Source organism: Diabrotica virgifera, chromosome 2 (genome assembly GCF_917563875.1).
Source record: "Diabrotica virgifera virgifera chromosome 2, PGI_DIABVI_V3a".
NCBI lineage: Eukaryota > Metazoa > Arthropoda > Insecta > Coleoptera > Chrysomelidae > Diabrotica > Diabrotica virgifera.
In genome coordinates this window covers 63,649,938-63,674,026 of record NC_065444.1, presented here as the reverse complement: position 1 = coordinate 63,674,026, position 24,089 = coordinate 63,649,938, and the positions used below count along the sequence as shown (strand labels likewise).

General features: G+C 32.2%; 1 protein-coding gene across 1 annotated transcript in view; it reads right to left on the bottom strand.

Annotated features, from left to right (window-relative positions):
* LOC114326263 (out at first protein) overlaps nt 1–24,089 on the bottom strand; it is a 590,880-nt gene that overhangs the window by 198,142 nt on the left and 368,649 nt on the right. The gene's annotated exons all lie outside the window — the stretch shown is intronic.

Genomic DNA, 24,089 nt, shown 5'->3' with positions numbered 1-24,089 from the left:
ATACTTAAAATTTGTCCAATTCTTGGTTTTATTGGAACAACCAAGCGATGTTCATCAATTCATTATTTTCGTTAGTTGATCCAATGTATTACGTTTATTGAATGGATGAACATCCATTTATTAATATACAGTGAGCACGTAAAGGTTGGAATAAATTCATTTTCTCAAGAATGGACGATTTTGGGAAAAAATCCCGAAACAGGTCGATTTTTATTTTTAAATTAAAACTTTTTGGCATCTATATCATACTAGTGACGTCATCCATCTGGGCGTGATGACGTCATCGATGGTTTTTTTAAATACGAATAGGGGTCGTGTGATAACTCATTTGAAAGGTAATTCAATTCTCTATTCAGTAATATAACCATTAATATAATTATCTATACAGGGTGTCCAAAAAAAATTTTTTGGATTAAATTTACTGACACAAAAAGAAGAATGCAAGTAATTTATTTAATTTAAAATACATTTTACTACTCTCAGAAAACATAAAAAAATGTTTGTTTGAAAAATAATCATTGCTTTTCGCTTAAATTAAATGTTAAAACTGGCAAGAGGAAGGTGGGTGGCTGCTTTAATACTGAATTTAAGAAAAAACAATATTTATTTGTCAAATAAACAATATTTCATGTTTTCTGATAGGAGTAAAATGTATTTTGAGTTAAATAAATTACACACATTCTTCTTTTTATGTCAATAAATTTAATTAAAACTATTTTGTTTGGTCACCCTGTATAAATAAATATGTTAATGTTTATATTACTGAATAGAGAATTGAATTACCTTTCAAATGGGCTATCACACGACCCCTTTTCTCATTTAAAAAAATCGTAGACGACGTCATCACGCGCAGATGGGTGAAGTCACTAGTTCGTTATATATGCCAAAATGTCGCAATTTAAAAGTAAAAACTGACCTGTTTCGTGATTTTTTTCCAAAATCGTCCATTCTCGAGAAAATGAATTTATTCCAACCTTTACGTGCTCACTGTATAATACTTTCATTCTGTATACCATAATATAACTTTATTGATATTACCAACACTGTTCACTGAGTCAACGAACACTATTCATTGAAACAACAACGTCGTTAATTGACCGACGAAGACTATTTCCTTGCATCCATGCATCCAATAAATTTCGTTTATTTCTACAATTATTTCCGTTTATTCTTACAATTAACTCCGTTCATTTCCACAATAAATACGGTTCTTCTTACAAGCCAAGGTTATTCATTCCTACAATCAGTTTCGTTCATTCCTACTATGAACGTATTTTATATTAATAATTATTGAATGCATTAGTTCAATGTATGATATTAATTATTGATTAATAATAATTTTACAAATCCCCTTTTTTGTCCTAAACCTAATGGACTTTACACTGTGTGATTTTTCTCATATTTTATGATTTCACTTATACAGTGCACTGGAATAAGTGTTACCACCCGCCTTATTAACTTATTTATTTTTAGCACAAAACGCTCAGACAGGTCGATTTTTAAAATAATCAAAGTATATTATAACATCAATGTTTCGAACTTTACCCGATTCCTCTCCAGGTGACAGGCACAACTTTGATTTTTTTAAATGAGAAAGTACATCATGTGACAGCTCATTTAAAAGCGTTTGAAATATTGATTCCAAAAATGTATATCACTTTAATCCTTTTTGAAAGCGCAGGTGCAAAATTTCGATCGAATTCTTTTTAAACGCATTCATTTTTTTTCTGGAATCCTGAGAAAACTAATAGGTATTTTTGAAAAATTTAAACGCAGAATAAAAGATTACATTATTACCGAGGGCTGAAAGTCCCTTAGAATAAACAAAAAGTTTCTTTTGAATGGTAGGTATATTTGAAATTAAAAATCATACTAAATTTTCTCTTTTTCACCTGTGTGACTTATTAAAATAATCATTATAGAAGTTCTCAGGGACTTCAGACCCTCGATAGTACTGTAATATTTTATTCTGCGTTTAAATTTTTCAAAAATACTAATTAGTTTTCTCAGGATTCGAAAAAAAAATGAATACGATAATAGACACGCGAAAACTTCTTTCCAGTACGGACTACACTTTGAAACGAAATGAAATTATTCGGCACTTCGACAAAGAATTCTTTTTTAAACAATGGTAACACAGAGAAACTCGGGGTATCACGATAAGGAAAAGCCGTTACATTTCAAATGGTCAAGCAAAACATTTATTGTTTCAACAACTGTGTTTATTGTTACCATGAACGCATTGATTGTGGTTATTAAACGCAGTAGTAGATTGATTAATGCATTCGTTGTCACAATAATCAGTTTAAATATATGGAATAATCAAATATTACTCTATATAAACAACATTTGTACATTGTTTTAATGAAATCTGTACGTTGTCACGATAAACCAAGATAATTGCTTATCATCTACGAAATCAATAAAGTGGTTTGCTGTCAGAATTACCATATAGAATTTCGTATATTTATTAAATATACGAAACTAACTTATTGGCTGAATATTGACTTATTGATTAATGTACTCTAGTTATTTTCACAATTATTATTCAATCATTGTGACAATAACCAAATACATTCATCAATGTCTAAAAGTTCGTAGAAACAAAAAATTAAATTGTTGTTACAACGAAATACTATTCAATAATCACTGTTAATCAATATTATGAACTAAATTTTTTTGAGTGTATAGTGTTGTCATCTAACTCTGGTATGTTACTTGTTAATAGTCAATAGAGAACCGGTCGCAAGAAGTTAACCAGCGGAACTCCCGTTTTAATTTACACACGTTACACAGATAAACCGATTACAAGCTTGTTTGATTCTCTGACAAAAGGCGAGGAACCTATTTCGAACAAACTTTGGCGTAACTGAGATTGTGTATGACAGATCTTATACTCACACCAATATTATCTGATGTTGCTCTGATTCAAATTCGTTGATTTTTTCTAATCAAGCAATAAATTGACTAATGTCAATTTTTAGCAGTTCATGCAGTAGGTACTGATTGAATCTGGTGGTATCATTCCTCGCTTCTAGGGCTTTGACAGCTTTGAGTTCCTCTTTACTTAATTTTTCTTTTTATTTTGTAAGGCGAGAGGAATATGGCAGAGGAAACACTCGACCAAGACTTCAGGGTTATAACTGGAATCCAGACCGATATAAAACTGGAGCATGGTCAGAAATGCAGGAATATTCAGTAGTAGTGGATATTTAAACATTTCTATTTCACTAGGAGAATATACCTCTGCATTTCAGGCAAGAATGTTTGCAATGTTGTATGTGCAGTAGAAATTAACATGAGGACTTTCGAACTGCAGCGGAGCAATATATGCACTGAAAGCCAAGCAGCTGTGGGGTCACTCATAAGCCATAAAAAGAACTCTAGGCTAGTATGAGAAGGCAACATAACTATCACTGGGAAAATATAGCCGGTCAACACATGGCAAAATATACAGTGCTAGTCAAAATTCCGTACCCCCTCGTATCTTTTGAACGGTTTTACTTATAATAGTGAAATTTGGAGGGAGGAAATAAACGGTTGTAGGCGTCTTAACTAGTCATGACAGGTGACGTAATAGTGACAGATGCCGTTTCAGCGCCACCATGACAGATAATTTTAAATGGGACTTTATGGCAAGTGATACCTCGTTTGAAAGGTATTGAAAATACCTATTCAGTCATACTAATTTTGTTTGAGTTTAAGCTAATTTTGATGAATAAATAAAATAATAATAAAATTGTAGTTTTGCATTTAATTAATAAAAATTCAAACCTCCGCCTATGATTACTTGTCAAAAGGGTTGACGTTGACGTAAAAACTATTAGAGAACTGAAAAACGTGAACTTTTTTGACAAAAAAAACCATAGGCAGACATTTGAATTTTTATTAATTAAATGCGAAACTACAATTTTATATTTATTTCATTTATTCGCCAAAATCAAAATAAATTTATATCAAAAAAAAAATAGTATGACTGAATAGGTATTTTCAATACCTTTCAAACGAGGTGTCACTTGCCATAAGGTCCCATTTAAAATTATCTGTCACAGTGGCGCTGTAAAGTCATCTGTCACTATTACGTCACCTGTCATGACTAGTTAAAAAGCCTACGTCCGTTTATTTCCTCCCTCCAAATTTCACTATTATAAGTATAACCGTTCAAAAGATACGAGGGGGGTACGGACTTTTGACTAGCACTGTATATTGGGCAAACATGTGCTAATAATGCTGAATTACTGCGAAAAACAAGCAGGAATCAGCTCAGAGTTAAAACAGGATTGCTCACTGGACATGCGCCAATCAAAGGATATCTGCATACAATAAGACCATTTCATGTAGAATCTAAAGCAGGATGAACAGGAAACAGTACTAGGTAAATTTGGATCTGATTGGTCTGATTTTTGCATGAGAGTTTAATCTCTGTTCTGAGAGTTTAAGTCTGTTCTGTCGGACAAAATAAGTGTGCCGTTTTCGTGGTGTAACCGTTCCAAATTTTTAACCTGTTCCACAATTAAAACTGCCCCTGTTCCAGTGTTCCCATATATCAAAGTTTATCCGACTAGACACCCTTAAGCTATTAACAAATTTTCAGCTTGCTATTAATCAACTTTTTTTTTCATACGCGGGATCCAGACCTATCATTTATTTTAACTAATATCATCTACCCAAGCCATGCTGTTGAATATTTAAAAATTCAATTTCAAAATTCAAACATGACGATCCGAATTTGCCAACACAAAAATAAATATTAAAAGAGGAAATCACCCAGAACAATATTTATTAATTCTGCGGTTTAATTTTCCACTAATAATTTATTTACAAATGGTTAAAATATTCATGAAAACTTTGTTCACTTTCGGGATATATAACCCAAAAACAAAACAATTCTAGCGCGTGTAGTTAGGCAGGTCGTGTTTGTGTAAAATTAAATCCGGCTTTTAATATAGATAGATCATTTTGTAAACATTTAGACTGGATTTGGTTATTTTGTTGTTTGCCAGGGTTCGGTAAAAGTTAATTGCTAACGTTTAGAAAGCTTCGTACGTTTAACCAAAATTTACAAAATTTATGATTTACATATCTGGAAAACCGTCTGGAAAATCGTCTGGACTAAAAGATCAACTAGGCAAAACCTTGCAGCAATTAAGCTCGAAGTATGTCAAATATTTAAACGAATAGAGTGGGACTCAAAGGGTATTAGCATCGATAGTTAGATATTGTTCGTCCGCTATAACTTTTCCCATGCGTCACGATTCATTTTCAAACAAAATAAACCAAAACATAAAGTGAAACGAACGTCGATGTGTATATACATTTTGTATACTGTATACTATATACTATACACATCGGCGTACGTTTCACTTTATATTTTGACTTAATTTGTTTGAAAATGAATCGTGACGCATGGGAAAAGTTATAGCGGGCGAACAATATTAAATCATCTCCGATATGCCGCTGACATTGTTCTCATAACAGAAGACTTAAGAAAAGCTAGAGTTATGCTACATCAACTACAGCAAGTAACACAGAGAGTCGGTTTAAAGACAAACTGTGGAAAAACAAAAATTATGATGACCAATTTTGTCATCAATAAGCTAATGAAAGTTAACGCGAGACAACCAAATAGAAGAGTTACTCAGAAGAATAAGTTTAGGTTGCGCTGCATTAGGAAACAATGAGAGACGTGATTAAAACAAATATCCATTTAAAAAGGAAAGCTTTTAAACAGTGCCTTCTGCCGGTCCTTACATATGAAGCAGAAACCTTAACTCTCACAAAAGCATCAGCGGAAAAGTTGAGAAAGACACAACACAAGATGGAGAGATCAATGCTTGGAATACGCTTAAGAAGTAGAATAAGAAGCGAGGAAGTTCGTAGATGAACGGGAGTGGACAATATTATCTCACGTATCACAAGACACGTATTATAACCCAAAAACAAAACAATTCTAGCGCGTGTAGTTAGGCAGGTCGTGTTGGTGTAAAATTAAATCCAGCTTTTAATATAGATAGATCATTTTGTAATTATTTAGACTGGATTTGGTTATTTTGTTGTTTGCCAGGGTTCGATAAAAGTTAATTGCTAACGTTTAGAAAGCCTCGTACGTTTAACAAAAATTTACAAAGTGTATGATTTATCTGGAAAACCGTCTGGACTAAAAGATCAACTAGACAAAACCTTGCAGCAATTAAGCTCGAAGTATGTCAAACATTTAAACGAATAGAGTGGGACTCAAAGGGTATTAGCATCAATAGTTAGATATTGTTCGTCCGCTATAACTTTTCCCATGCGTCAAGATTCATTTTCAAACAAATTAAGTCAAAACATAAAGTGAAACGAACGTCGATGTGTTTATACATTTTGTATACTGTATACTATATACTACACACATCGGCGTACGTTTCACTTTATATTTTGACTTAATTTGTTTGAAAATAAATCGTGACGCATGGGAAAAGTTATAGCGGATGAACAATATTAAATCATCTCCGATATGTCGCTGACATTGTTCTCATAAAAGAAGACTTAAGAGAAGCTAGAGTTATGCTACATCAACTACAGCAAGTAACACAGAGAGTCGGTTTAAAGACAAACTGTGGAAAAACAACAATTATGATGACCAATTTCGTCACCAATGAGCCAATTAAAGTTAACGCGGGACAACCAAATAAGAGAGTTACTCAGAAGAATAAGTTTAGGTTGCGCTGCATTAGGAAACAATGAGAGACGTCTTTAAAACAAATATTCTAATCCATTTAAAAAAGAAAGCTTTTAAACAGTGCCTTCTACCAGTCCTCACATATGGAGCAGAAAGCTTAACTCTCACAAAAACATCAGCGGATAAGTTGAGAAAGACACAACGCAAGATGAACAGATCAATGCTTGGAATACGCTTAAGAAATAGAGTAAGAAGCAAGGACGTTTGTAGATGAACTGGAGTGGACAATATTATCTGAAGTATTACAAGACACGTATTATAACCCAAAAACAAAACAATTCTAGCGCGTGTAGTTAAGCAGGTCTTGTTGGTGTAAAATTAAATCCAGCTTTTAATACGGATAGATCATTTTGTAAACATTTAGACTGGATTTGGTTATTTTGTTGTTTGCCAGGGTTCGGTAAAAGTTAATTGCTAACGTTTAGAAAGCTTCGTACGTTTAACCAAAATTTACAAAGTTTATGATTTAGTGGAAAACCGTCTGGAAAATCGTCTGGACTAAGATCAATTAGACAAAACCTTGCACCAATTAAGCTCGAAGTATGTGAAACATTTAAACGATTAGAGGGAATCAAAGGGTATTGGCATATATAGAAAGAGATTAAATCATCTCCGATGTGCCGATGACATTGTTCTCATAACAGACGACTTACGAGTAACTAGAGTTATGCTACAACAACAACACCAAGTAACATAGAGAGTTGGTTTACAGAATAAGCTATGGAAAAAAAAAATGATGACCAATCTCGTCCCCAATGAGTTAATGAAAATCGAGAAATCGCCCAAAGATCTTGTGGAAAAATATGTGTATTTGTTTCACGAAATAAAGTTAACGCGACACAACCAAATAGAAGAGCTACTCAGAAGAATAAGTTTACAACAGCAGTTTACATAAACTCACAACGCAAGATGGAGAGATCAACTCTTGGAACACGCTTAAGAAATAGAGTAAGAAGCGAGGAAGTTCGTATATGAAATGGAGTGGACAATGTTATCTCACGTAGTACAAGACACGTATTATAACCCAAAAACAAAACAATTCTAGCGCCTGTAGGTAGGCTAACTATGTGTAAAATTAAATCCAGCTTTTAATATAGGTAGATCATTTTGTAAACATTTAGACTGGATTTGGTTATTTTGTAGTTTGCCAGGGTTCGGCAAAAGTTAATTGCTAACGTTTAGAAAGCTTCGTACGTTTAACTAAAATTTATAAAGTGATGTATCTGAAAAACCGTCTGGATTAAAAGATTAACTAGAAAAAACCTTTCAGCAATTAAGCTCGAAGTATGTGAAACATTTAAACGATTAGAGTGGGACTGAAAGGGTATTTATTAGCATTGATGGAAACGTACTAAATCATCTCCGATATGCCGAAGACATTGTTCTTATAACGGACGACATATGAGACGCTTGAGTACCCGTGTTGAGCTGCCCCCCCCCCCCACTTGCAAAAATTAAAAAACAAATAGCCCTGATTTATGAGCTTTCCTTTCATATTCCGCAAACTAAAAATTTTGAGCTCGTTCCACTGAGCAGGAATTTAATTCTTTAGTGGTCAATTCTGAGTCAGCCCCCCCCCCCTACTTAAAAATAGGAATATTGAATCGGTTTTTGCGGCAGAATTACGAGCTATTTATGAGCTCTTGAAATTATATAGTTTCGATTTTTGAGCTCATCCTCTTCACCCCCAAACAACCCTTTAATTGATTTAACTTAAGAGAAAAATGCTGAGAAAACTTAAAATATATCGTATTGCGGATATAATTCCTATAGCTTATATACTCTAAGAATAAACTATTTAATCACGTGCATTTCGATTATTGAGCTACAACCCCTTCGCAAGAAAACTACCCTATCTTCCAGGCTTAAGAGAAAGTTGTACTTAAAATGCATTAAATTAATTATTTGGCGACTACATATCATTTAATAATTTATAAGCTCCCAAATTACGGGCATTTAGATCAGTAAATTGCAATTTATTTTGTATAGTGCAGTCACTGAAGGTAAAAATCAACGATAACCTTCAATTTCGGTGAACCTTCATCGATTTTCACGAAAATCGGTCAGTGGTTAGAGGATACTTCAAGAAATAAAGGTGACATGGTACCATCTTGCGCCTTTACCCTAAGGGTGGATACCGCCCCTTCTCGTGGGTGAAAATTATTTTATAAAAAATAACTGTACAAACAAATTAAAAGCAAAATTTATTATATAAAGTTATTAAAATAAGTCAATACTTTTTAAGTTATTAAAGATCAAAGATTTTAATTATTCGTGAAAAAATGCATGTTTTGAAGCCGTTTTTCGTAAATCACTGAAAAACTGTAAGTTTTTACAAAAAAGTTAATAGTTGTTTAATTCGTATAGCTTATATTGTAAGAATAAACTCTTAAATCACGCGCCTTTCGATTATAGAGCTACAACCCCTTCGCAAGAAAACCATCCCATATTCCCGGCTTAAGAGAGAGTTGTACTTAAAATAATTTAAATTAATTATTTGGCGACTACATATCGCTTAATAATTTATGGGCTCGCAAAATACACGCATCTCAATTATTGAATTGCCATTTTCTTTCTATAGTGCAGTCACTGAAGGTAAAAATCAACTATGACCTTCGATTTCGGTAAATCTCCATTCATTTTCACGAATTGACAATAACAATTATGGGGTTATATAAGATCCCTTCTCGGGGGTGAAAATTACTTTATTAAAAATAACCCCACAAATCGATAGAGGGACAAATTCTAAATGTTATTAAAATAAATCAATACTTTTTAAGTTATTAAAGATCAAATATTTTAATTTTTGTGAAAGAAAATGCATGCTTTAAAGCGATTTTTCATAAATAACTCAAAAACTGTAGTTTTTACAAAAAAGTTGTCATCACTAAAATTGAAGCTAATAAAAAATATAATAAATTGCTTACTTGAAAACCCTTTAATGTCAATTTAAAGCAAGTTATTGGTAATTAAATGTATATTTTTTTCTGCGACTGTTCAAATCTAAGGATTCAAGCTTAAATAACGGGAAAGAGATGCATTTTATAACACTTAGGTACTAAATACTTGTCAAAGTACTTAGAAATACCTATCAAAAATGAACTCAAGAAAAAGTTGATAGCATCAAAATTTATACTTATAAAGTATACAGCTATAAAACTATATTACATTTAATCTTTCAAATACTTTATTTTTTTAGATCATATTTAAAATAATAACTCCAACAATACTCGATTGACGTAAAAAATGATAGATAACGAAATTTGAGTTTTTTTTATTAGTAAAGATTTAACTTGTCTTTTGATTTATGTATGAATCAAAATAACGAAGGTAGAAACGTGTAAGCCTAAATTTTACTACGAGAACAATGTAACTGGAGCCCTTTAACCTATTATCCTAAAAAATAAAATATTTGAAAGATTAAGCCAGTACTTTATGTCTCGGTTGACAGCCGGTTAGTTAACCGGAGTTTAATCGGGACCTCTTTAGGGTCTCTTGCGTTGTAATAAATGCAATTACAAGTATTATTATGATTATAAATAAGAATAATAATAATACTTATAACTGCATTTATTACAACGCAAGAGACCCTAAAGAGGTCACGATTAAACCCCGGTGAACTAACCGGCTGTTAATCGAGACAAAAAGTATCGGGCCTAAATGTAATACAGTTTTGTAGCTCTTGAAATTACCTTTCAAATAGTTGGATGTGCCTGATATCATAAAAATTAACAGAATTATTCAAAAAAAAATCATTTTTTTGTAAAAAATTTTTGAGTTTAAATTTTGATGCTATCAACTTTTTTTGGAGCTCATTTGATAGGTATTTCTAAGTACTTTGACAAGTATTTAGTAAGTGTTATAAAATGCATCTCTTTCCCAATATTTAAGCTGGAATCCTTAGATTTGAATAGTCGCAGAAAAAACTATACATTTAATCACCTATAACTTACTTTAAATTTACATTAAAGAGTTTTTCAAGTCAGCAATTTATTATATTTTTTATTAGCTTCAATTTTAGTGATGAAAACTTTTTTGTAAAAACTTACAGTTTTTAAGTTGTTTATGAAAAATCGCTTTAAAGCATGCATTTTCTTTCACAAAAATTAAAATATTTGATATTTAATAACTTAAAAAGTATTGATTTATTTTAATACTATTATATAACAAATTTTGCTTAGAATTTGTCCCTCTCTTGATTTGTGGGGTTATTTCTAATAAAGTAATTTTCACCCCCAAAAAGGGGTGACATATACCCCCGGCTAAGTTGTTATTGTTGTAGTGAAAATGAATGGAGATTTACCGAAATCGATGGTCATAGTTGATTTTTACCTTCAGTGACTGCACTATAGAAAGAAAATGGCAATTCAATAATTGAGATGCGTATATTTTGCGAGCTCATAAATTATTAAGGGATATGTAGTCGCCAAATAATTAATTTAAATTATTTTAAGTACAACTCTCTCTTAAGCCGGGAATATGGGATGGTTTCTTGCGAAGGGGTTGTAGCTCAATAATCGAAAGGTGCGTGATTTAAGAGTTTATTCTTAGAATATAAGCTATACGAATTAAACTACTATTAACTTTTTTGTAAATACTTACAGTTTTTCAGTGATTTACGAAAAACCGCTTCAAAACATGCATTTTTTTTACGAATAATTAAAATCTTTGATCTTTAATAACTGAAAAAGTATTGACTTATTTTAATAACTTTATATAATAAATTTTGCTTATAATTTGTTCTTTTATAGATTTGTGCAATTATTTTTTATAAAATAATTTTCACCCCCGAGAAGGGGCGGTATCCACCCTCAGGGTAAAGGCGCAAGGTGGTACCATGCCACCTTTGTTTCTTGAGGTATCCTCTAACCACTGACCAATTTTCGTGAAAATCGATGAAGGTTCACCGAAATTGAAGGTAATCGTTGATTTTTACCTTCAGTGACTGCACTATACAAAATAAATTGCAATGTACTGATCTAAATGCGCGTAATTTGGGAGCTTATAAATTATTAAATGATATGTAGTCGTCAAATAATTAATTTAATGCATTTTAAGTACAACTTTCTCTTAAGCCGGGAAGATAGGATGGTTTTCTTGCGAAGGGGTTGTAGCTCAATAATCGAAATGCACGTGATTTAATAGTTTATTCTTAGAGTATATAAGCTATAAGAATTATATCCGCAATACGATATATTTTAAGTTTTCTCAGCATTTTTCTCTTAAGTTAAATCAATTAAAGGGTTGTTTGGGGGTGAAGGGGATGAGCTAAAAAATCGAAACCATATAATTTCAACAGCTCATAAATAGCTCGTAATTCTGCCGCATAAACCGATTCAATATTCCTATTTTTAAGTAGTGGGGGGGGCTGACTCAGCCCCTCCCCCCACTAAAGTATTAAATTCCTGCTCAGTGGAACGAGCTCAAAATTTTTAGTTTGCGGAATATGAAAGCTCATAAATAGCTCATAAATCAGGGCTATTTGTTTTTTAATTTTTGCAAGTGGGGGGGGGGGCAGCTCAACACGGGTCGCCAGAGTTATGCTACAACAACTACTAGGCGAAGCAACGAAGCACCAAAAACCCCAAAACCTAGGAATTTTATGCAGTAAGATGAATCGTCATGCCACTTTTTGCATTCGATTCTAGAGTGTCAGGCAATGTTGAGAACTAAAGTGATCTCCGACAAAAAATTTTGTGCATGAGAAAATGCATTTTCAAAGTGCATCTCGAAGAGATGGAAAATGAAAAATTTAGAGCTTATGAGATATTGACGGAAATGAGTTTAATTTTTATATTTAGGGGTTTTGGAGGTCACTGAACACAAATTTCATGACGGCGATGGTCTCCGAGGTACCTGGTGCCCAGGGTGGAGCTCGTCGCCTGGGACGATCGAATAATTCGCGGGACGATCGAATAATTTGCGAAATGAAGATTGGATAGAAAAACTGAAAAATGCGTGTTCAATATTTTTCATAAATCTATCGAGTAACACCACTCACGACCCCTCCACTCCATGTGGGGTGGAGGTAACTTTAAAATCTTAAATAAGAATTCCCATATTTTATTGCAGATTTGGATTCCTCATGAAAAAATAAGTAACATTTATTCGAAACATTTTTAGAATTGTTGATAGATGGCGCTAATAAATAGTGTTTTTCCGATTATAGCGCCATCTATCCATATTGTTCTGAAGCTATTTTCTTGTGGCATTTTTATAATAAATTGCTTTTAATGGGAAATAAGCCACAATTTTACCAAAAAAATGATTTTATTAACGTTTCGAAGGCCAAATCGGGTTTCGTTGTCAAAATACAAAATACTACTAAAATAAACAAAAATGTTGTTTTGGATCTATCCATAATTCTATCTATCAAAAAATCTATCCATAATTCGAAAAAATTTCCACAATGAAAGTTACATATTTTTACATAGGGAATCCAAATCTGCAATAAAAAATGGGGACTCCTAATTAAGATTTTAAAGTTACCCCTCACCCCACCTCCAGGGGGTGGAGTGGATGTTCGTGTTTTATGTTATTCGATAGGTTCTTAAAAATATCAAAAACATATTTTTTGGTTTTTTATTTGGAAGTGTATTTCTCGAGATATTAGACCGTTTCTATAATATCACGAAAAAACCGTTTTTTCCGATTATAGCGCCATCTACTCACAATTCGAAAAAAATTCTCGAATAAAAGTTGCTTACTTTTACGTAAACAATCCAAGTCTGTAATAAAAAATGGGGTTTCTACTTTAGATTTTAAAGTTACCCCCACCCCACCTCCAGGGGATGAAGTGGAGGGGTCGTAATTAATGCCATTTGATAGATTTTTGAAAAATATTGAACACCTTTTTTTCAGTTTTTCGATCCAATCTTCATTTCGGGAATTATTCGATCGTCCCGCGAATTATTCGGTAGTCCCAGGCGACGAGTTCCACCCTGCGCACCAGATACCTCAGAGACCGATGAAATTCGTGCAATTTAAAAATGCATTTTCTCATGCACAAAAATTTTTGCCTGAGATCAATTTAGTTCACAAAATTGCCTGACACTTTCTCGAACCGAATGCAAAAAGTTGCATGACTACACAAAATTCATAGGTTTAATGCTTCGTTGCCTCGTCTATACAGCAAGTATCACAGAGTCGGTTTAAAGATCAACTAGGGGATTGAATCTGTTGAAGCTGCGAATTAAATAAAAAAAAAGTATCTTACTTTGACCTTAATTGATCTAGGTGATTTTTTTTGTGGTAATTTGTGTAAAAATATCAGCTTTAGTGTACAGTTAATACTAACAAAGGTACTTAAATTATTTATAAGCCAAAAATTGCTTTACTTTATTAAAATATTTTTGCAATGGTAAAAATGACTTTTGTGAACTTTTTATTAAAACTAATGAAAATATTGGTCTTCTTCTTTCATGCAGTACCCGCAAAATCGCTGTGTCATTATTATTTTCTGAGCAATAACATTGCAAAAAAAGTTCCGTGGGATAAACAAATTGAATAAAATTTAAACTAATTGTGGAATACCCTTGAAATTTTTTGTGCATTATATGGACTGTTTGACTCAGCTTTTCATGTAATATCAAAGTCTAAGTTCATTTTCGCAAAAGTTATAGCAAATCTTCGATTTTCGAAATTTTAGTTTTATTTTGCAATTTACGAAGCAACAAATGATCGGACCAAAATTCAAAAATTGTCATTTGAAATCTTTGCATATAATATATACTAAAAGATGAATACGCTAAAATAAGATATTTAATTACCCTATTTTTACCTGTAGCGATTTAAAAGAAAAAACTGCCATTTTTGACCATTGTTATATTTTGTTAATAACTAAAATTTTCGTCTGAACTGTGACGGGCATTTTTGTATTTATAACGTATTTATAATGTATTATGTATGTATGGGCGGCGTAGCTCAGGCGGTAGTATGCTTGGCTCGAGTGCTGGTAGGACGGAGTTCAAATCCCAGCGCCGGCAAGAAGAACTAGACATTTTTAAATGTCTATAGGCAATAGGTTACTCAGCCTGAATAAAATGAGTACCTTGGGTAAAACCAGGGGTAATAATAGGCGGTTGAAGCGTAGCACTCGCCATGTTACCTTCCTTGTATACCGTAGGCCCTAGATATATCAGAAACCCTAAAGCCGCGTCAGCGGTATAAAACGGGGACTATTATTATTATGTATTATATATGCAGTACCTAAAAAACCCATTTGCAAACTGGCTGGTCAAGTGTCCCGAACATGCTATATTTTTGCCTTATTTCCCTGGAGGATTTACCAAACATGATTTTATTAGGTTTTTTAAGAGATCAATTGCATTTTGTAGATAGTTATTTATGATATAAGTGTTAAAAGTACAATTTTAAGGCACGCATGTGAAAGTTTGATGGCACATGATTTTCTTAAAAATTTACTTTTTAACACGTATAAAAGCTAGAACTGGTTGTCTACACTCGAGGGGAGTATCTAAAAATTCTTAGCGAAAATATTATACCGTTACAAAAACTTGTTTTTTCTACAAACGTGTTATAAATGCAATAATACAGTTTAAATTAAATTTTAAAAAACCTTTTTAACCACCTTTTTTAAATTGCGCAAGTTGTACTATTAATATTAATGTTATTAAATGAAATATAAATATTTTAACGTTTCACAATTTGACAATTCATACACAATTGACGGTTGTATAAAAATAATGTTTTCTACAACCGTGTTAAAAATGCAATTTTTAGCACTCCACAGGAGCGTTAAAAATGCTACTTTAAGGTACTAGTGCTTTAAAAATTTTAAGGCACTGCAGTTAAAAGTGATTTGTCAAATTGTGAAACGTCAAAATATTTATATTTCAATTATTAACATTAATATTAATAGTGCAACTTGCGCAATTTGAAAAAGGTGGTTTAAAAGGTTTTTTCTACGAGCGTGCAAAAATGTCTACTTTCGCGCACGCATTTTATTTAGAAAGTTTCACTTTTCCGCACGCGTGTTACTTTTCCGCACGCGGTTTTTACTTTTCCGCACGCGTGTTAATTTAGATATGTTAATATGGCCTTAAAGTAATTATAATACATGCAATAAACTAATATTTAGATATTATTTACTAATTTATTTCAAATATATCTTATTGTGCTCCTGTTTTAATGAAATTAACGCGACAATTCGATGAAATAAAATTATTTTGATATAATATTCGAAAGTCAAATCGGTAGACAATAACAGTCGTTTTGAATCATCGTCATGGAAACCAAGATCGTCGTCATGCTAATTGTATTGAAAGTTTGGTTTTGACAACCTTGTCAAAGAATTAATTTGTGTATGTATTTTCATATTAATTAAATTAATTGATTAAGATTTGGTAATTTTTTAAAGACACTTAGAAAAAATATTGTTCCTAAATCTTGCAGAAAGTCTCTTTTCCGCACTCGACTGCTTGCCGAACTCCCGCTTCGCGTCGTTCAGCAAACTGCAGTCGCGTGCGGAAAAGAATGACTTTCTGCACTTGTTAGGAAAACAACTATTTTAAAATTTAATTTAAACTGTATTATTGCATTTTTAACACGTTTGTAGAAAAAAACAACTTTATGTAACTGTATAATATTTTCGCTAAGAATTTTTAGACATTCCCCTCGAGTGTAGACAACCAGTTCTATAATTCCATAAATATTGTATAATACACGTGTTAAAAAGTACATTTTTAAGGCACTCATGTGAAAAGTTTGCAGAATTCGCTTCGCTCATTCTGCAAACTTTCACATGCGTGCCTTAAAATTGTACTTTTAACACTTATAACATAAATAACTATTATGTATATTCCGGTCTTTACTAGAGTAAAGACCGAGTTACTTTCACGTCAGATAATGTAATAGTAACAAAATACTATGTAACGCAAAGATATTGCAAAACTGCGAATACAAAAATTGAAATTACCTATAAAACGGTATCTCATAAATTCTAAAATTAATTGCGGAAAAAGAGAAAAGCACCGTTAATGAATATTGCTCGAGTAATTAGGCAGTCCGCAATGAATTTTTTGCCAATAAATTTCTAGTTTAATATTCACGGAACTTTGCGGTCCTAGTTTAATTAACGTCCTGCTAGACGCGCCGCGCCGTTCCGACACTATAGAATATCAAAGAAGGCTTGAGAATGCTCCAACGAAAAATAGTCCGCACGATAATTACACAGAAAACTGCTTTTTTTAGCCTTTTTGGCCAACCAAAGTGTAGCGCTGCGGTGACTAGCTAGTGTCTCAGACCACGTACAATACTTTATTATAAACTCTTCTGTGTTCTTTGCTCTTGCAGACTTTTATTTAGGTTCGTCGAGGGGCAAAAATTACGTTTATAACAAGTACGGCTTTGAAAGTGTTGTTTTTTTAATAACTTTGAAATTAAGTGGTCTCTGCTTCGTTAAAATGGCAAATTGGACGAAAAATCGAATTCGAGTATTTTCAGGAAAACTAGTTTACTTGTAGTATTTCGTTTGGGAGTCTCTACTTAAAGTTTTTTCAAATCTCTAACAGGGCAAGATAAATCACAAAAATTTCAGAGAAAAATATTTACAAATGAATCCAGAAATACGAGGCTTGTTCAACTGACACCAATCTTCGATCTAGAAAAAAAAATGATTGGAAAATATATCTGTTATAGTCAAACCTCGCAGTTCCGGCACTTATAGGTTTGGCTAGTCATTCGTCAGGTCTGATTAACGGTCTGAGTCAAACTACGAAATGAATTCGGTTTTTGGCCTTTGAGTGATTTTAGTCAAACCTAGGAGTGCATAACTTTTCATGTTGTTCTGAAGCTATTTTCTTGTGGCATTTTTATAATAAATTACTTTTAATGGGAAATAAGCCACAATTTTACCAAGAAATGATTTTATTAACGTTTCGAAGCCCAAATCGGGTTTCGTTGTCAAAATACAAAATACTACTAAAATAAACAAAAATGTTGTTGCTAAGTAAAAAAATTCTTCTAATAATTTATTTAATCTGACTCATTTCTATTGGTAATTCAGATATATATTATACATTTGAAAGTAGAAGACTTTTAAATGATATCGCCAATATTTATGAGTTGCGTTCCTGGGACGACTTTACTAAAAGATAGTTCATTCGATTACATGAAATCAATCCCAACTCAAGAATATCCGTCACAAAAAGATCATAGCATGTGATCTGTCTTTAAAAAAACAACCAAATGCAGCGATGACAGTAAAATTCTCGTGTTAGAGATTCCATAGTAAATCACGAGGGAAAAATATTGGCGATATCATTTTAAAGTCTTCTACTTTAAAATGTATAATATACATCTGAATTGCCAATAAAAATGAGTCAGATTAAATAAATTATTAGAAGAATTTTTTTACTTAGCAACAACATTTTTGTTTATTTTAGTAGTATTTTGTATTTTGAGAACGAAACCCGATTTAGTAAAATTGTGGATTATTTCCCATTAAAAGTAATTTATTATAAAAATGCCACAAAAAAATAGCTTCAGAACAACATTAAGAAACCGGTATAGTATGGGCCTAGCATTTGTCAAAATTTTAGGAGATTGGAAACCTTGTACGAGAAACTTTCACACTGTCGAAATTTAATTAAATTTTTAAGACGATGTAGGGACAAATATTTAATACCAAAGGGCTTGAGATTGCGGCCAGCATACTCAAGCAGAAGACTCCAAAATATTCTACATAGAGCCAGTTTATCAATGATCCGCGAAAAGTTACAATTTTATAGGTCAAATTTATTTTTTATTGAACAAGACATCGTAAGTATTGAAGATTTGCGTTTTGGGAATGATATCAAATTCTGATTTTGATCGAATTATTTTTAGTTTACAAATAATTTATCAAAATTCATATCAAAAACAAAGAAATATACATTTAAATAAATTTAACATTCTTTTAGAACAAAATAGTATACATACTTTTGATAACCTAAATAGAAATAATGACATATTAGCGACAGTTGTCAATCTTTCAAATAGACATTTAAACGCAACGGAAAATTTGGTATTGTCAAAAAGTTTAAACTATGCTGTTACTCATCCATCTATTCCAAAATTAGGCATAATTAGTAGTGTAGGAAACAAAGGTTAAACCTTGCAAAATGTACACAAGTCCGGTTTTATTTTTTTTCTGGTATATCAAGGGGTGCTTATTATAAGACTAACTTTTTCTGAAAAAATTTCGCCCCGGAACCTCCCTTTTCACCCCTTTAAAGGGGGTAATTTGTGGTTTTTGCGGAACGTAGCCCTTCCTGTAACTTTTACAAACAATTTCTTTTATAGAAATATGAAGAGGACTATATTTTCTACGATTTATTTCCAACACCATCTCTCTATCATCCACCGTTTAGCGGGGGTGGCGCCCTAAAGTTGACAAGTTTTTAAAAAAGATGTTTTAAAAAAATATATATTTTTCCCTAACTGTAACGGAAATTAAGAAGAAATCCTGCGGCAATTATTCACAAATAATTGACTGATTTTTTGGTATAGGTTTTACATAAGGATAATTGCCCTTTTTTTAATTACAGGGTGTTACATTTTAAAAAACCTCTTTTTATACCATCTGAACCGTTTATGCTAGAGTAAAAAGACTTTCAGCGATTACCCATGTACTGGTGCTATTTATAAATTTGTATAATGCACCCCCATTTTTTCCCCGGAACCACCCCAAAAAAAGAAGAATTAATAAATAAATTGATTTTCTTGGAATCCTTCACACACAATGCCCTTTATTAATATGCTTCATACATCATTTTGTGGACGTTATTATTACCCATGCATGGACACCAAAAGCAATTTCCTAGTGCAACCCCTTAAGCAAAAAAAAATAAATAAAATGGGGGTTGAAAATTTTGTTTTGTTTTTTGCTTTTTGATCCATATGGGCATATGCTTCATCAATAGTGCTTTTCAAAAATATATATGGTTATTGCAACATCTCTGCGAAAACCACCCCTATCCTTGAAAATGTACTGCAGAAACTACCCCTATCCCTCGGCGAGCATGTTTTTACGATTTTCTCATTACCTATGTATTATTTTTAAACAAAACTTATACAAGGTTAAAGACCACTATTTACTCTAAAAATTATGTTGTATTCATTTTTTCGTATAAGCAACGGTTACGGCACAGTGGCGCCGTAAACCTCATATATGCTTTGGCGGGCTCCAGTTTTTGTTTTTTTTTTTTTTCGTCATCTGTTCGTTTTATTGATAAAGTACTTATGCAAAATAAAACAACACAGTGTAACCTACAAATTATGACTTATGCACATTTTACATTCTTTGCTCCCCAAAGCCACAGTGGTGGCCCAAAATAAATTTTTGCATATTTTCGCCACCTACATGCATTTTATTGCATTAATGCTACCTTAACAGCACAATATTTACCCTTAGGTGGTCGCTACGCAGTGGCGGATCCAGGGAGGGGTGATGGGGGTGAACACCTCCCCCCCTCTCAAACCAAGTCATATTATATTCAAAGATTATAAAAATATTCATTTATTTTTATAGAAATTTAACCAATTGGCACCCCCCTCTTAACGATGCTGGATCCGCCACTGTCGCTAAAGCATAAAAAGTCATTCTTATAAAAATAATATTAATATTATATAAGTATTTCTATAAAAATAAATGAATATTTTTATAATCTTCAAATATAATATCACTTGGTTTGAGAGGGGTGGGGGTGATCGCCCCCATCACCCCTCCCTGGATCCGCCACTGCTTAGCGACCACTTAGGGGTGAATATTGTGCTATTAAGGTAGCATTAACGCAATAAAATGCGTGTAGGTGGCGAAAATATGAAAAAATTTATTTTGGGCCACCACTGTAGCTTTGGGGAGCAAAGAATGTAAAATGTGCATAGGTCATGATTTGTAGGTTACACTGTGTTGTTTTATTTTACATAAGTATTTTATCAATAAAACAAACAGATGACGAAAAAATAAACAAAAACTGGAGCCCGTCAAAGCATATATGAGGTTTACGGCGCCACTGTGCCGTAACGGTTGCTTAAACGAAAAAAATGAATAGGACCTAATTTTTAGAGTAAATAGTGGTCTTTAACCTTGTATAAGCTTTGTTTAAAAAAAATTAATAGGTAATGAGAAAATCGTAAAAACATGCTGGATAAGGTATAGGGGTAGTTTCTGCAGTAGGTATATTTTCAAGGATAGGGTTGGTTTGCGCAGGGATGTTGCAATAACCATATATATTTTTGAAAAGCACTATTGATGAAGCATATGCCCATATGGATCAAAAAGCAAAAAACAAAAAAAAATTTTAACCCCCCATTTTATTTATTGTTTTTGGCTACAAGGGTTGCACTAGGAAATCGCGTTTAGTGTCCATGCATGGGTAATAATAACTTGCACAAAATGATATATGAAGCATATTAATGAAGGCCATTGTGTGTGAAGGATTCCAAGAAAATCACTTTATTTATTAATTCTTCTTCTTTTTTGGGTGGTTCCGGGGAAAAAATGGGGGTGCATTATACAAATTTGTAAATAACACCAGTACATGGGTAATCGTTGAAAGTCTTTTTACTCTAGCATAAACGGTTCAGATGGTATAAAAAGGGGTTTTTTAAAATGTAACACCCTGTAATTAAAAAAAGGGCAATTACCCTTAAGTGAAACCTATACGAAAAAATCAATCATATATTTGTGAATAATCTCCGTAGCATTTCTTTTTAACTTCCGTTACAGTTAGCGAAAAATATATTTTTTCTAAAAACATCTTTTTTAAAAACTTGTCAACTTTGGGGCGCCACTCTTGCTAAACGGTGGATGATAGAGAGATGCTGTCGGAAATAAATCGTAGAAAATATAGTCCTCTTCATATTTCTATAAAAGAAATTTTTTGTAAAAGGTACAGGAAGGGCTACGTTCTGCAAAAACCATAAATTACCCCCTTTAAAGGGGTGAAAAGGGGGGTTCCGGGGCGAAATTTTTTCAGAAAAAGTTAGTCTTATAATAAGCACCCCTTGATATGCCAGAAAAAAAATAAAACCGGACTTGTGTCCATTTTGCAAGGTTCAACCTCTGTTTCCTACACTATAGCTCAGTTGAAAAAATATCCCAGTGTTTACCAACTCATGAAAAAGAACAATATAGGGTACTATGTAAACTTGAATTGGAAAAATCTAATAAAATTAAACAGAACATCAGCAAAGAGGAAATGAAAGCTTTAAAAACTTTAAAAAATGATGACTCCATAACAATTCTACCAGCGGATAAAGGAAATGCAACTGTAATAATGGATAAAATACAATATGAGGACAAAATTACAGATCTAATTACAAATGGAGCGTATACCAAATTAACGAAGGATCCAACGAAGACACTGGAAAACAAAATCTATAAAACTTTATTTAAATTTAAAAATGATCTAACGTACTATCAAAGAAAATTAATGACACCACATTTTTATGAAGTACCGAAAATTCATAAAGCGAATAATCCACTTAGACCCATTTGTAGTACCATCAATTCTCCTTGTAGTGAACTATCAAAATTTTTAGCGAATAATCCACTTATACCCATTTGTAGTACCATCAATTCTCCTTGTAGTGAACTACAGGGTTTACCCCTTTTAAGTTTTAAGTATCAAAATTTTTATTAAATATTATAAAACCATTTACAAATAATAATGACACATTTATAAAAAATACACAACATTTTTTAAACAAATTATCAAATATTGAATTTAATCCAAATAATATTTTAGTAAGTTTTGACATAAACAGTTTATTTACAAATGTGCCATTAGATAAAACTTTAAATATAATCAAAACGAAATTAGAAAATGATAATACATTGACAACTAGGACAAAACTAAATGTATCAGCTATAATGGAGTTATTGACATTATGTACTAATAATACCTATTTTCAACTAAATAATGAATTCTACAAACAAAATTTTGGTCTAGCAATGGGCTCTTCTGTATCTCCATTATTGGCTAATATATTTATGGAGGATTTCGAAACTAATATCATTTCTAAACAAAATTTAAAACCCACAGTATGGTGGAGAGATGTAGATGATGTGTTTTCAATATGGCCTCATAGATCAGAATTGTTGGATACATTCCTAAATATTATGAACGATCAAGAAGAGACAATAAAATTTACAATGGAAAAGGAATATAATAACACTCTACCTTTCCTCGATGTTTTAGTATCAAAGAAGGATACTGGACATGAAACTCAAGTCTATAGAAAACCAACACACACCAACAGATATCTCAATTACAAATCAAATCACATCAACGTTCAGAAGGGAATCATTAAATCCTTATATGATAGAGCCAAAATTACTTGTTCTAACGAAAATGCATTGTTAGAAGAAAAACAATTGTTAACATCTGTTTTATTAAAAAATGATTATCCATTATCGTTTATAAATAAGGAATTGTCAAGACTCGATCGAATAGAACAGAACAACGTAGAACGGGATCCTGTAACATCCACAAGAAATAATACGAGGAAAATATCAATACCATATATAAAAGGACTATCCGAGAAACTAAAAACAATAGGAAATAAATTCAACATTTCAACAACATTCAAAACAACAAACACATTGAGATCTATTCTATCTAAAAGTAAACCTAACAGTGAACAAGAAATAACAAAGAATTGTATTTATAAAATACCTTGTGAATGCGAACAATTTTATTTAGGTGAAACATCAAGACCATTAAACGTTAGAATAAGTGAACATCAGTCTTATATTAAAAATAGAGAATTTGATAGATCTCAAATATGTCAACATGCATGGGATAATTAACATAGAATTCAGTGGAGAGATTCAAGTATAGTCCTGAAAGAATCAGATAGTAAAAGAGAAAAATCAAAGAAGCGGCTCTAATTGTGCTAAATGAAACCAATTGTGTCGCAAATTCCTCGGTAGAATGCAGTAAGATGTGGTTACCCATACTGAAAGAGGAAGTCAATAGAAAGAAAATACCACGATTAGTACGTCAATAACATATCGAGTTAGTACAAATTTTATATTTTAGTATTACTTATTTTATATCTATGTATTATTAATATTATTTATAATTTAAACATATTAAAGTCAGAATTTGGTATTAGTTTTTTGAAAGTAAATTAAATGTAAGACCAAATACTTACGATGTCGGGATAGTATCACGAGGTTTTTTCCTGGTTCTCCCTCGTGATTTACTATGGAATCTCTAACACGAGAATTTTATTGTCATCATTGCATTTGGTTGTCTTTTCAAAGACAGATCACATGCTATGATTTTTTTGTGACGGATATTCTTGAGTTGGGATTGATTTCATGTAATCGAATGAACCATCTTTTAGTAAAGTCTTC